This window comes from Rhinolophus sinicus, chromosome 6, assembly GCF_057876585.1.
Source record: "Rhinolophus sinicus isolate RSI-liver-muscle chromosome 6, RSI-T2T, whole genome shotgun sequence".
NCBI lineage: Eukaryota > Metazoa > Chordata > Mammalia > Chiroptera > Rhinolophidae > Rhinolophus > Rhinolophus sinicus.
In genome coordinates, this window is record NC_142506.1 from 3,788,438 (window position 1) to 3,801,455 (window position 13,018).

The window sequence follows — 13,018 nt, forward strand, 5'->3', positions numbered from 1 at the left end:
ACACGAGTGTGAGGCTCTGACCTAGATGACAGGTCATCTCATCCAGATTCCGCCACCTGTATCTTTTCACTTCTCTGGTATTTGCTTCTCCAATATTTTTTTTTCTTCTAATATTAAAAATGAGCCATTTATTTCCAAAATCCCTATTGGGTCTCCGCTTTGATTTTCCATCCTCTGTAAAATGAGGATAATAAAGTGAATCTCACTGGATTATGGGGAATCAAACATGGGAACATGTATTATAAGCTGTAAAGGTTATGGGACTTTATCGTGACCATTAACAACAACGAGGGCCACGATACAGTTCTTTCACGTTAAATCCCCAGCTTAGTTCAGCAGTAAATACAAATCTCATTTGCACTTAAAGACCCTCATTCTCCTTGGTTTTCCATGTCAGTACCTCCCTGAACTAACTGTCTGTCTTATTGTTGGGAGCCACACTTATTTCTCTCGGGTAGAATAGTCGACAGGGCAGGAGGCGGTATGGATTCCAGGCGCACACACCTCGCACAAAAACTAGATAGGGGATCGTAAATAAGCACATTATCTTTGCAGGCCTCTCTTTGCTATTTGTAAAACAAGTGATTTTAAAAGCTCTCTACAGCTTTTATTTCCCGAACATCCGGAGCTGAGTTTTCTTGAGAGGGTGTATATATGTTTCTGTTATAAAAGATAACTATGTCATCACGTCCACATATCTTTAAAACATCTCAGGCAATTTTATTCAAAATTCAAGTCGTTGTTGAAATCAGCTGCTATTTATCGAGTGCTGTTAAGTTGCTTGACAATATGCTAAGGGATTTATGCGATGCACAACTCTCAGGACCCATGGCAAGCCTCTAGGGTAGGTATTATTTTCTTCCCTCACTGAATGGATGAATTATTCAGCTTCAAAGGGGTCAACTGATTTTGAGTAATTTTATGCAAGTTTTAAATTACAGAACCAGGATCTAACCCAAATATTCTAACTTACCAGGTTCCTGATTTTCTAAGGTAACACACTAAACATATTTTCCTTTGACAAATTAAATACAAAGTATTGTGTTGTTCGCCATGGTCTACAAGCTCAAAGGTGACTCACCCAGGGAAGGTTGTCCTGGTTCCTTGGTCGGCACCAGGAAGTGTCAAGGGCAGACACTGTTCTCCAAAAATGCCTACCTGCCGAGTGGGAATTCGGGCCCACTTTTCCCAGCTCTTCCAAATGTACAGAGAAGTCAGAACACTGGATCTTTTCTTCTCTTTTTTAAAGAAATCTCCAATTTTAAAATGTTGGCCAAAATAAACACTGTATGTCCTTAGACAAAACATAGCCAGTGACCACAGCTGTCCATTTGCAAATTCTGATGTAGGAACACACCTTTACTAATTCAGAGTCTTGTTTTCCTCTTTCTGTGTGGAGCCATGTGGAACATGCGTGAAATTAGTAAATGACGTAACCACGAGTGGTGGGTCACGATTGTAGAACCACTGTATTGTTTTTGCCTATTAGTCCTTTACATTTGTTCATGGGGTTTAATATTTCCACTGTCTCTGGGTGAACTTCTGGCCAGCTCCATGACTGCTGTAGTCACTTCCTGAAAACAAACAAAAAGCCAAACCAAACGGCCTCCTAGGTCACGTTAAGGTATAAAATCCATGTATACACAAGAATCCAAGGCTTCACTTGGTGTCCCCTGCATAAGCCCCTGCTTCCTTTCAGGGGGGCTACTTGAAAAGAGAGGCTCTGGATCATGTTTGGCCCCCATGGGAGAATAATTGTGATGCCTTTCAGCTTCAAAATTTGGGTTTGCTTTCTTCCTGAACCCAGCCCTTTCTAATGCTGCTCTGTTCAGCCACACCTGTGAGTTTGCTCGTGTCACTTAGACACCAGCGCTCCGTGGCCGCAGCCTGCAGAAGGTCTCTTTAACATGACGTGGGAGGAGGTAGGGCCTCCCGCCCTCCACGGTGCGCGGGCAGCCCTCGCAGTACGGCTCTCTCCCAGAACGGGCCTCCCAGCTCTATCCCTGGAAGCCAGCTCCCCAACACTGAATTCAACATGTGTGGGAGGCTCAGGGAAGAGCATCGAGCCAACTCTCAGAACCATCATTCAAAATTGCACTTGTCTAATCCCTCATTTGGGGATCTGCCTCCAACAAAATTTTCGTACTGATTTCATCATGTGACAAACCAAGGTTGGGTTTTCTTCCCCTCAATCTGTTAATTGAGGAAAGAGAGGAAAAACCTCTCACCTGAACAGTCTAGAGAAGCAGTGTGTTTTCCAGTAGTTTCCTGTGTAGTTGCTTTATTGCTGCAGTTTTTCTTGATAGCATGTTTGTGATAATTGACGGCGTAAACTCTTTGGCAGCATTTCCCAGCTGGGCTGGCTGCCTTCTCCTCAGCCTTCCTATAGCATGTCATTTAATGTTGGCTTTAAGCAAAGTCTAAACAAAAGGTTTGGAAATGACTAAATCACAAATACGCATTTAACAAATCACTCTAAGTTAAAAATTAGAATTGTATCAAGCCTGGATCGTTGTGGAAAGCTACAGTCTTAAAAATTTGTGTGCAGAGAGACATCTGCAGACCTTGTCAAAATACAGATTCCTGGGCCTTGCCTCCTACGAGGTCTGTTTGTAAGTGTGGTGTGGGGCCCAGGAATCCCCATGGACCCTGGTGAACGAATGCACAATGCCCCTGCACGTTAGGGGACACATTTCCAGGAAAGATAAGAAGAACCACCCACTCTCAGAGCAGATTCCTTATCCTGTCTCCTTGAAGAGCATGTGCCACTTGCTCCACAAGCACAGAGGGAGCTGGATTTTATCAGACATCTTAGTTCTCAGGTCCTTGCCAATTGATAGCCGTCAATTATCAGTGAAAAAAGAATCATACATTATACACGTCATCTAGGGAAAAGATGAAGCATTCCAAAACAGAGAGGACATGATTTGTACTACACAAAGTACCTATGTGAGGGAAATAAAAGAAAGTAAACTGGCGTGGTCCTGAGAACTCCAACATGGATTCAGGAGGTCAAGTTGGAAGGACTCTCATGAACATTATAACCTGTGGATGGATGGTTACCCAACCTGCCGCAGGCCAGGTCCCAGTCAGCTCCCTAGTGTCAGACCAATTAGCTGAGTCGTCCTTCTTTGGGGGAAGGAACAAAATGGTGGCAGAGAAGCATCTCCTTCCAATTGTCAGTCACCGTCAGTGTGACACGAGTGCCCAGAGGTGCCAGACATGCACGTAGGACGGCAGCCTTAGCAACTGGGTGATACCTGACATTTTCTTCCTTCCCCATAGTGATGGCCTCTGATGCTCTGACCCCGAGAATCGCTGAGTGTTTTATCAGTGCCTCTGCTGTTTCCTTAGTGTCCATGCCAATAGGATAAGAACCATTGAGGGCTCTGGGATCCACATGAGAGGTGATGTGTCAGAGCGCTCCAAGCCACTGACCTTTCCCTCCATGGCCGTTAAAGCCTTCACCTCCATGCTGCAATTAAAGATGTGCCTTGCAAGTTTAGATAAAGGACACTGTTTTGGTTTCCAGTTTTAACACCGGCCTCTCTCCCAAGGATTCGTAGTTTGAGTTCATGGGCATGAGCTCCAGAGTCTGAGTGACAGAATTTCACATCCGGGGAATCCTGCCCCATCGTTTATTGACCAGCTCAAGGGGAGTCCTTCCTCAGGTGAAGTTTTAGTCTTGATGCACGTGTACCTCTGAACGTTTTGCTCCCCTGTGATTTCCAACATTGCTAAACACGTTGGATTTCTAGGGCGAGATCATTTACAAGTCAGCTTTGGTCCCTAGCTCTCCTCCTCAAACCAGATTGTTTTGCTTTGGAACCTACATTACAAGAGGTAGAAATGACTTGGGAGATAGATGCCTCGATGCCTCTAATAGAGTCACATTTGGCTTCCCTTATTTACCCAAAATTGAAATCACAAAGTGAGAGTATAGACAGCATTTTGCCCATGCTCAGATAATAAGCTTCCGTGGGTCTGAGGAAGTCATGTCACTGTTTGCTCATGACAAGCTGATGTCACTCTCTGTGCTCCTTTGTTGCCTCTACCAACCTGCCCTGAGGATGCTGGGATTTCTGTGAGCCTCCTCCACTATGCAGATTTATGTATTTATTTATTTATTTATTTGGGGAAAAAAGGGAGGCATGACAAATTATTTATCAATAGACTGACACTTGTTCAGGAGGGAATCTGCTTTAAGACCCCTGACGTTTCAGCTAATGGAGCCATTCGCAAATATTCTCAGGAAGGACCAAAACTGTACATGAACTCACACTTTTTTTGAGCACATACGACGTGCCAGGCGTGGTGGGGATTCACTGTTGGCTGGGCCAGACTCAGACTCCGTCCCCCAAGGAGGCACAGGAGCTGAGGGGCTGGGGTGGTTCTTGCCGCCCAGCACCTGCCCAGCTTTATGACCTGGGGTTCAGGTGTTCTCTGGAGCCACTCCAGCACCGGACACAGCTGAAGACTCCGATGTATGAGGAGTGGGCACCACCCCCCGACCACCTCTTACCTCTGGCGTCCTCGCTGAGTTTATATTCTGAACCAACAAAGAAGACAGTTGGTCTAAGAAGCAGGCAAGTTCTAAAGGAACTTTCAAGGCAGAATTTTTTCATCTGGAGTTTTCTTGATAAATCTGCTGGGTAGGATGGTTCTGATTTAAGTGGGAAAAATACAAATTCTGTATCAGTACTTTTCTTTTTTTCTTTCTCATTCTTGCCAATTTGGTAGGCAATAAAAAAGAACTAATTTTTCACATGTAAGTTATGTTTACTTTTACTAATTAAAGTGAAAATATTTTAATATTTGTATTATAAGCTTTAGTGCCATGACATTTTCAGAGTGTGTACGTATGGGTGAGGATTTCTTCCTTGTTCATTTTATTATTGAGCTATTGCTTTCCTGATTTATTAAAACCCTTAACAATATCAACTCTATATCTTTCCTATGTGCTGCAAATATATTTTTCTTAATCTGTTGTTGGTTTTAAATATTTTATTAAGTCCTTTTATGTACAATTTTATAGTTTTATTTTATCATTCTATGTACATTTTTCTTTATGATTTCCCCCATGGTATTAGCGTTAGAGAGCATTTCCCATCCTGTGGTTAAAATGACTTATTTTCCTCACAGTGCTTTTAAAAATTTATTGGTAATATTTTAAACTTGAAACTACATTAGTCAATACTTGGATTAAGTACCAAACTTTTCTCAAATAATTTACCAGTTCCCCTAGTATCATTTATTGATAAATCCATCCAATTTCTCATAGCTGAAGTCACCATCTACCATAGAAAACAATTTTAACAAACGAACACACACATACACACACTGAGGTGTTTCTGGACTTCTAATTTTGTCCCAATGTTATATTTCCATTTTGAAGCAATCTCAGATGCCTGTAGACTCATGCTTTTACTATTTGTGGATGCCTTTAAAATTGTTTCACCGTTGTTTACTGTTTGTTTTTGTGTATAGCATGAATGTATTCAAAACACGGGGTGGCGGAGAGGGCTATGCATACCTCTTTGGGTAGGGTTTTCGGTCTGCTTACTAAATTAATGGCAGGGAAATTGGAAAAGGGGGTTGTTTGAGAGACATCTCCAAGTCAGTGCTAGGAGATGGTGGTAATTGGTCCATGTTGGGAGAGGGAAGATGGCGAGCGAGAGGAGTCTGAGGTTTTACCTGATGACCGGTTCTGACACTGATCAAGTTAGAGAACCGGACGCCAGGAGAGAGCTGAGACAATGGACTGGGCAGCCTCCCATTTTGCCAAGATACATAAATTAGCAACAGTCTGTCTTTTCCTAATGCCGCTCAGCTGTCAGTGTCTGGACTTCTCATCATTATTAAAGTCATAATGGTTTTAATGAAGGTGCCATCCGAACTGACACTTTGAAAATAAAGTGTGATGATGACCAAATGGGAGGCTTGGAATGACCTTAGAAAAATGCTCCAGGAAACTTGAGAGCATCCCAATTACTTAAGGGTCTCTGAGTCAGCCAGATGACTCATTCCATTCATTAGCTTAGCATTAGAAAGATGCATTTGGATTGACACCAATCAGAGCTCACGGCTCCCAGACAGCCCTGCCTAGGCCATCACCCTGCTCTCTGGAGGAAACAGACCAAAGCCTTCCATAAATCTGGCTATAAGTACTTTTCAACCAGTTAGACAAACAACATATACAGACACCAGCAAACTGTAAGTATGGTGTGATTGATCTGATTGAAAATGAATTCAAACTAATTGGTCCCCACAAGTCATAGTAAGTGAACAAGCTAGTGGTGTGTCTGGCAACATTGCAGGCACTTTTTGCTTTTCTTGCTTCTGCCAATGTTTGTAGAGAATAAACATTTATCAAGACAGTTGCCTTCTAGGTTCAAATATGCAAAATTGCTACCAGATTTCTAACTGGCTTTCATGCAAAATACACCCTTAAATGATCATGTTTTCCTGAGTGAGGGCCACACTAAATGCTATAGGAGACACAAAAAGCCCTCGTGTGCTTGGGGTGGAAATACTAAAGCCACCCTAATTGCTTTCTCCTGCACGTTTTTGAAGCTGACTGTTTGGGTCCTCTCACTTCTTAGGTTTTGGGAAATGGAGTCACAAGCCTACTGGCCCAGGTGAGAGATGGTGAGAGCCTCTGATTCAGGCAACAGCGACCGAGAAGTCCAGTGAGTGAAGACAGAATCAGAAGCCATAACCAACAAGGCGTGTGGATGGATTCGATGTGGAAGGTGAGAGAGACCAGTGGGAGGCAGGATGCACAGGAAGACAGATAAACTCAGGACTACCTCGTACACTCGTGGGCTGGGGAGGGGCTGGCTCCACCACGCCTGGGTTCTGTGACTCTGAGTACCCTGCCTAACCTCTTGCAGCCACCATTTCAGTCACCGGAGGTCCCTACCTCAAGGGTGCTTGCGGCCAGCTGGATGCTTCCCACGTTGTATGCTCTTAACAAATATTAGTTCCGCATCTTTATACTCATATAATTTCCTTGATTCCCATGGCAACCCAGATGTCTTGGATTCCACTGCCCCGCTTTGTTCTGACAACAGCAAACCGATCTCCTGCCGCCCCTTTGCCTCATCTCAGATCCATTCCGGGTACCATATTTGGAATTCCTAGCCTCAACTACCATTCCCATGTACAACTTCCTTACACAATAATTCGTGGTAGCTGACTGTTTCTTATGGATTTAAATGCTTAAGCCATTCATTTTCTGGGGTGGGGGCAGGGGGCTCTATAAAGATGTGCACAAGCGGTGTGGACAGGTGCAGCTGGGTACCATAAGCCAAGCTTGGGGCTGACCATTACGCCCTAACCCACCGGGCCAACCAGGGGGTGACTTATTTAGTCTCGTGTCTACGAGAAAATCTTTTAATGAAGATGCATGAACCTGGTGCCTAGATGCTTATATTTCACCCTTTTAATTCAGGGAAAGGACAACACACTACAAACGCACACACGTGTGTGTCCTTGCTCAAGCAAACACATTTGCACACACATTTATGGTGACCCATGATATCACCTGTATCTACCCCCAATCTATGACCAATTCTGATCTGCTCTGTGTCCAGAGATAGGCCACATCGGATCAGACTTCATTTCCACTGTTTCCTCTGCATCCCCATTCGTCCTCTCGCATTTGGCCACTGACACTGTCCCCTCCCTGGTCTGCTGGCTTCTGATCTTGCCTCTCAAGGGTCTTTTTCCCACAGAAGAGCCAGAGTAGTATGTACATAGCCTAAGTCAATATTTGCCAATGTAAAACCCTCCAGTGGACTCTCCTGATAGGAGATGTAAATGTGCTTTACCTCCCCGGCCTTGAAAGAGTCTACACAGCATGACCCCTGCATCTCCCCAGACTTCTGCCATGTTCTCTCTCATTCAGTAAGCACTACTGGCTTCCTTCCTCCCTCCCTCCCTTCTTTCTCTCTTTTCCCTTCCTTCCTCTTCTGTCCTCTCCCCTTCCTCCTTTCCTCCCTCCCTCCCTTACGTCCATCCTTCCAGCATTATTGTGGGTTAATTGATATGCAAATAACTGCACACATTTAATATACATCTTGATGAGCTTGGACATGTATACACTCGTGGTACCATCACAACCAAGTTACTACACATATCCATCACATTCAAAAATTTCCTCGTGTCCATGTGTGTGTGTTGGTAAGAGCACTTAATGTGAAATCTATCCTAGTAACATATTTTAAAGTGCATGAGACCATATTGTTAACTGTACGTCCCATGTTATACAGCAGGTCTCTAGAACTTACTCATTTTGCATAACAGAAAGTTTATACCTGTTGAGAAACAATGCCCCAGTTCCCCTCGCCCCAGCCCCTGATGACGGCCATTCTGTTCTCTGCGGCTGACTATTTTAGATACCACATATAACTGGAATCATGCCATATTTGCCCTGGTTTTTCTCTTTGTTGACCAGTCTTTGCTCTTTCTGATCTTGCAGTGTGTTTTCACATCCTGCCCTATGTTCTTACAATATTCTTCCCTGATATTTGAATGTAGCTGTATCCTCGCTGTCATGCAGACACAGCTCAAAAGTCACCACTGAACTGACATTTCTCTTATTAGTCTACCCTCTTCCCACAAAACCAGACACTCCATCGTATGTCGGTGTTATATTTTTATTATAATGTGAATCTCCTTATTTATTTATTTGGATTGATTGATTGCTGATGGGTTATCTTCTCCTTGCCACTAGCATCCAGACTGGGTATCCATGCACAGAACAACCTGTGTTCCAGCAGGAGGGACACACTCAACACTCATTTAATGAGTAAGTGGATCTCACCAGGATTGTGCAAATTCATGCTGCCAAACTGCCCAGTTTACAGATGGCCGAGTCGCCTGCTCTTGACAAAGTTGCCTTATCCTGGGGCGTTGCTCCTTCCTATTCCCATCATGCTTTTCTAGGCTTTGATATTCTCCATAGTAACTTCCTCATAATACTCTGAACTCGGGAAACAGATAACAGCAGCACAGTCTGTCTCTTATACGTCTGAGAGTAACTACCAGAGCTTTAAAATGTCATGTACACATTTTATAGGCAAAAGAGAGAGGAATTGCCCAACCGTATAGGTGATGCCTCCAGGGTCCCGTTGCCTGTGGCGTCACTTACAGAAGCGTTCCTCAGTCTTCCTGTTTGTGGTCCATCTCCCAGTCCTCACATCTCCATGCCATCACAGCCTCCAGGCTGATTTTGTCACTGAGAACTTCCCTTTATCCTTTGAAGCCCCGTGTGTGCACTCCACAAGGTTTTCTGAATGAAGGCAGCTGTCTCTGGGACAGTTTATCTTCGTGTTACTATAGCATTGTTATTAAAAGTGCATATTCATTCCCTAATCCTTAAAGCAGTGATTTCTTTGGGAAACTCGAAGCAAATGTAAATATTGGCAAACACTTGTCAGTTTTTGGCACTGTCTCCATCTACATTCTTCTGGTATTGCATATAATATCACTCTATACTCCTTATAAACTGGGAATGAAATTATGGTTATGTGGGGAACTTTCCCTTAAAAACACTAGCCTAGGGTTTGTTCTAGCCACATTCAGTCTAACCCAGACTGTGTTTGTGTGTGTTTCTTTTTTTTTTTTTGCTTTTTTGTTCTTGCTTGTGGTGGTGTCTCATTGACATGCTGTTTTATGCTCAACGTTGGTAACATGCAATGAATTTAATTTTCTTTTACATTTGACTGTTTTAGAAAAATATGTTGAATTCCTTACAGCCACACCTACAATTGGATGTAAATTGCATATGCCTGTTAAAACTGAAATAAGAGGAGTGGAAGGAAAGGCAGGAAAAATATGGTGATAAAGCAGATGGTTTCAAATAAACTCTGAACGAGTTGGAGTTTGTTAAATCTAACGCTGAATTTTTAAAATTCTACACTTTATATCATTGAAATGTAGAGAAACACCCAGTTCATTTTTCTGTGATTTTTCCTTTTGTCTTGACCATAGTCCCTGCCATTTCACATTGGCAAGAGAAATGAAAGTGAAAGCACGATGCTAATTATTACTGAAATTATAGTGAATGCATTGGAAGCTGTTGAGATTCCATTACCTTCTGCACTGCATAATGAGTGTTTCCAATTTTCTGTTCATCTCTGAATTTTCCAGGCCCTGTGCTAGGCTCTGGGGGACTCAATGGAAAACCATGCACGATCCCTCTTCTGATGATATTTACAATTTCCTGGGGACACAGAGAGTGAACAGGTAATGCCCACTACGTCGATGAGAACTACAATACGGAACTCAGGAATGGATAGTACGTGGTTAACGTAGGTCCCTTGGAGGAAGTGACATGAGCTGAAAATTGAAGAAAGAGTGGGATTTAACTGGGGGGACGGGTAGAGGGGAGCGGAATGTGAGAGGATCTGGGTGGAAAGGAACCCCGTGTGCAAATGTCCGAAAAAAATGGAGATAATGTTACGTGTGAGGAAGCAAAAATGACAGAACATGGCTAGAGAATGGAAGTCGAGGGAGACTGACAAGCAATGGGCTGAATTTTCAAAAGTGAAATGGTTACTCGACATTAAAAGGGCTTGTGAGTCAGTTTAAAGAGCTGGGATTCTGTCATCTGCAAGCAATGGGAACCCCTGAAGGTTTTCAAGCTGGGGTAAGACAGGCTGCATTCCTTTGCCTCTCCAATTCTAGTCCTTGCCACGTAGAGTCAAGGGTCCTGGCTGTGTGACACAGAAGGCAGCGAAGGGGGAGTTACTTACATCTGGGCCCCAGTGTCTTCACTTGTAAAATGGGTGTTAATTCATGAAGCACTAAGACTGTCAATCAGACTGTCAACCTTGCAACTTGAACAAGGTAAGGGGTTTCAGTCACACCAGGGTATACAATGAGTTTTTGTAAGGAGTAAATGGGTCAATATCTGTCATGGCCTAGAACAGAGCCCACGGCGAGTGATCTGAGTCCTGGCTGTTGCTACGCCGGATGTGCTGGGGCTTTCGCCATGTATTTTAGGACCTCTGCTTTCTTCCTCCCGTCTAAGCTGGCTCACAGCCGTAGGCCCCTCCCTAAGATTCACAGGGCTGGAGCAGCAGGAGGAGCTGAGGCCTGGGCCTTCTCTCTGCCTCCTGGCACCACCCTGTCTCAAGAGGAGCCTCGTGGGCACACCTGCTGATAAGCTACCCCACCCATGCAACCCCAGGTCCACGCACAGCAAGCTAATCCCTGAAAGCAGACCCCTTTTTCTACCCCTTGAGCTGAAGAGTACATACACCTGCAGGGTCGTTCGCCTTTGGGAGGCAAGACACCTGCAAAGTGCCTCATACAAGCCTGCAAGTGGGCGGGAAGCCATTAGGGATTTTAGAGACGGAGTCCCGGGACAGTGGTTTAGAAGAAAGACGTGAGTTCTCAGTAGGTACAGCCATACATTCCACGACACCATGGACTCCTTGCTGGGTGGGGTAGGGCACAGCTGGTGAAGCATGGAGTGGGTCCCCCTAATGCGTGGGGGCCAGAGGAGGCGCCCCAATGGCCAGGTCTATAAGCACCTTGAATTAACATGGTTAGAAGTATATCCCTCCTAATCCCCTCTTGGCTCTTATACTCTGCCAACCTCAAGACAGAGGATAGAGACAAATGTAAATAATCCCCGTGACGGGCAGCCAAGAAGATGCCCCCCAGGAGACAGGAGGACATTCTGTCACCAGAAGTCTACCTGTGCTTGCCTCAGTTAAGGCCCCGAGTACTGACGTAGCTCTATTTCACCACAGGTGCAGAGGCCGAAGAGGTTTAGAAAAAGCACAGCATCTTTCATTCCATATCTTACTTCTAGGTTTGATAAAACCCGAATGAGATGTGTAGAGGTAACCAGTTTTCCAAAGAACTAGAAACCACATGGGCTCAGGAGCAAAATCAACCAGAGTTTCAATCTCAGTTCTGCTGCTTGTTAGCTGATGAGGATTTGGGTAAATTAACCTCCCTGAGTTTTAATTCCTTCATCTGCAAAAAGTGAGTATAATGCCTGTTTCTTAATATTAGTAACAATACACGCAATTGTGAATCTCGAGCACCTATCAGAGTGTAAGGAGGTCATCACCATTTGATTCTTATCCATGTCCACACGTTTCTTACTAGTGAAAGAGAAAAGAGTTTAGGGACCCAAAATATGTCACCCCGAATGCCAACTCCTTATATGTGGTCCCTTGGGCTATATATAATTCAATTGTCTGCCCAAGTTGAATTTCTCAGAGTTCTGTAAATATCCGCGTCATTGCTTTCCATCCGTGCCTGTCAGTCATCCGTTCTTGGAGGCTCCCAAATAGCCAGGCCTACTTCATCCTCTCACCTATTTCTTCCGTGGGGACAGAACCTCTTCTTGTAAAAGGACCAGGTTCTTTAGATCAGACACACCCCGCCCTGGTGGGAAATCTCAGTTGGAGCCCATAATTACAGTTATATTTCTAGTTCCATATCTGATTTAAAAATGGGCACATGACATGAATCAAACCAATAGACATGGAGGCCTTCCAGGGCTGTCCTTGATTTTTAAAGGATGCCAGGCCATGTGTTTACTCCCAGACGTTTAGATGTATGTGTAATGAACTGAGACTAAGGAGTCTAGTAAACAAGAGAAGAAAGGCCCAAGGTCACAGGCCATTGTGCTGAGAAAGGAAACATGGAAAGAACTGGACTTCTTGATTTTAACCTAATTAGGAAATGCTCAAAGTCTAGATTTCTTTGTACATACACACACACACACACACACACACACAGGAAAAAAAACCTTTTCCTGATAAATCATTGTGGGTGGCAGACCAGTACCACATGCTAAGCTTTGATCACACACTTGCCTTCCTTCTTTCCTAGTTGCTGAGGCCTAGTGTAAATTGTTTGTTCTTGGTTATTCTGGGGTTTTGTTTTGTTTTTCTGATTTCCATTCCTAACAGCTGCCAGTTGAAGCTCCATTTAATTAATCAGTTCCATCTCTATATTCCACTGGGGCAATGCTTACACTTCCATTGTG

General features: G+C 44.0%; 1 long non-coding RNA gene across 1 annotated transcript in view; it reads left to right on the plus strand.

Annotated features, from left to right (window-relative positions):
- The window catches only part of LOC141567815 (uncharacterized), a 115,658-nt gene extending 104,598 nt beyond the window's left edge, over nucleotides 1–11,060 (plus strand). The window contains exons 2-3 of the long non-coding RNA XR_012490654.2: nucleotides 6,603–6,752; nucleotides 10,156–11,060. This is a non-coding gene — a long non-coding RNA (uncharacterized LOC141567815). The remainder of the gene's footprint in view (nucleotides 1–6,602; nucleotides 6,753–10,155) is intronic.
- Nucleotides 11,061–13,018: the final 1,958 nt, after the last annotated feature.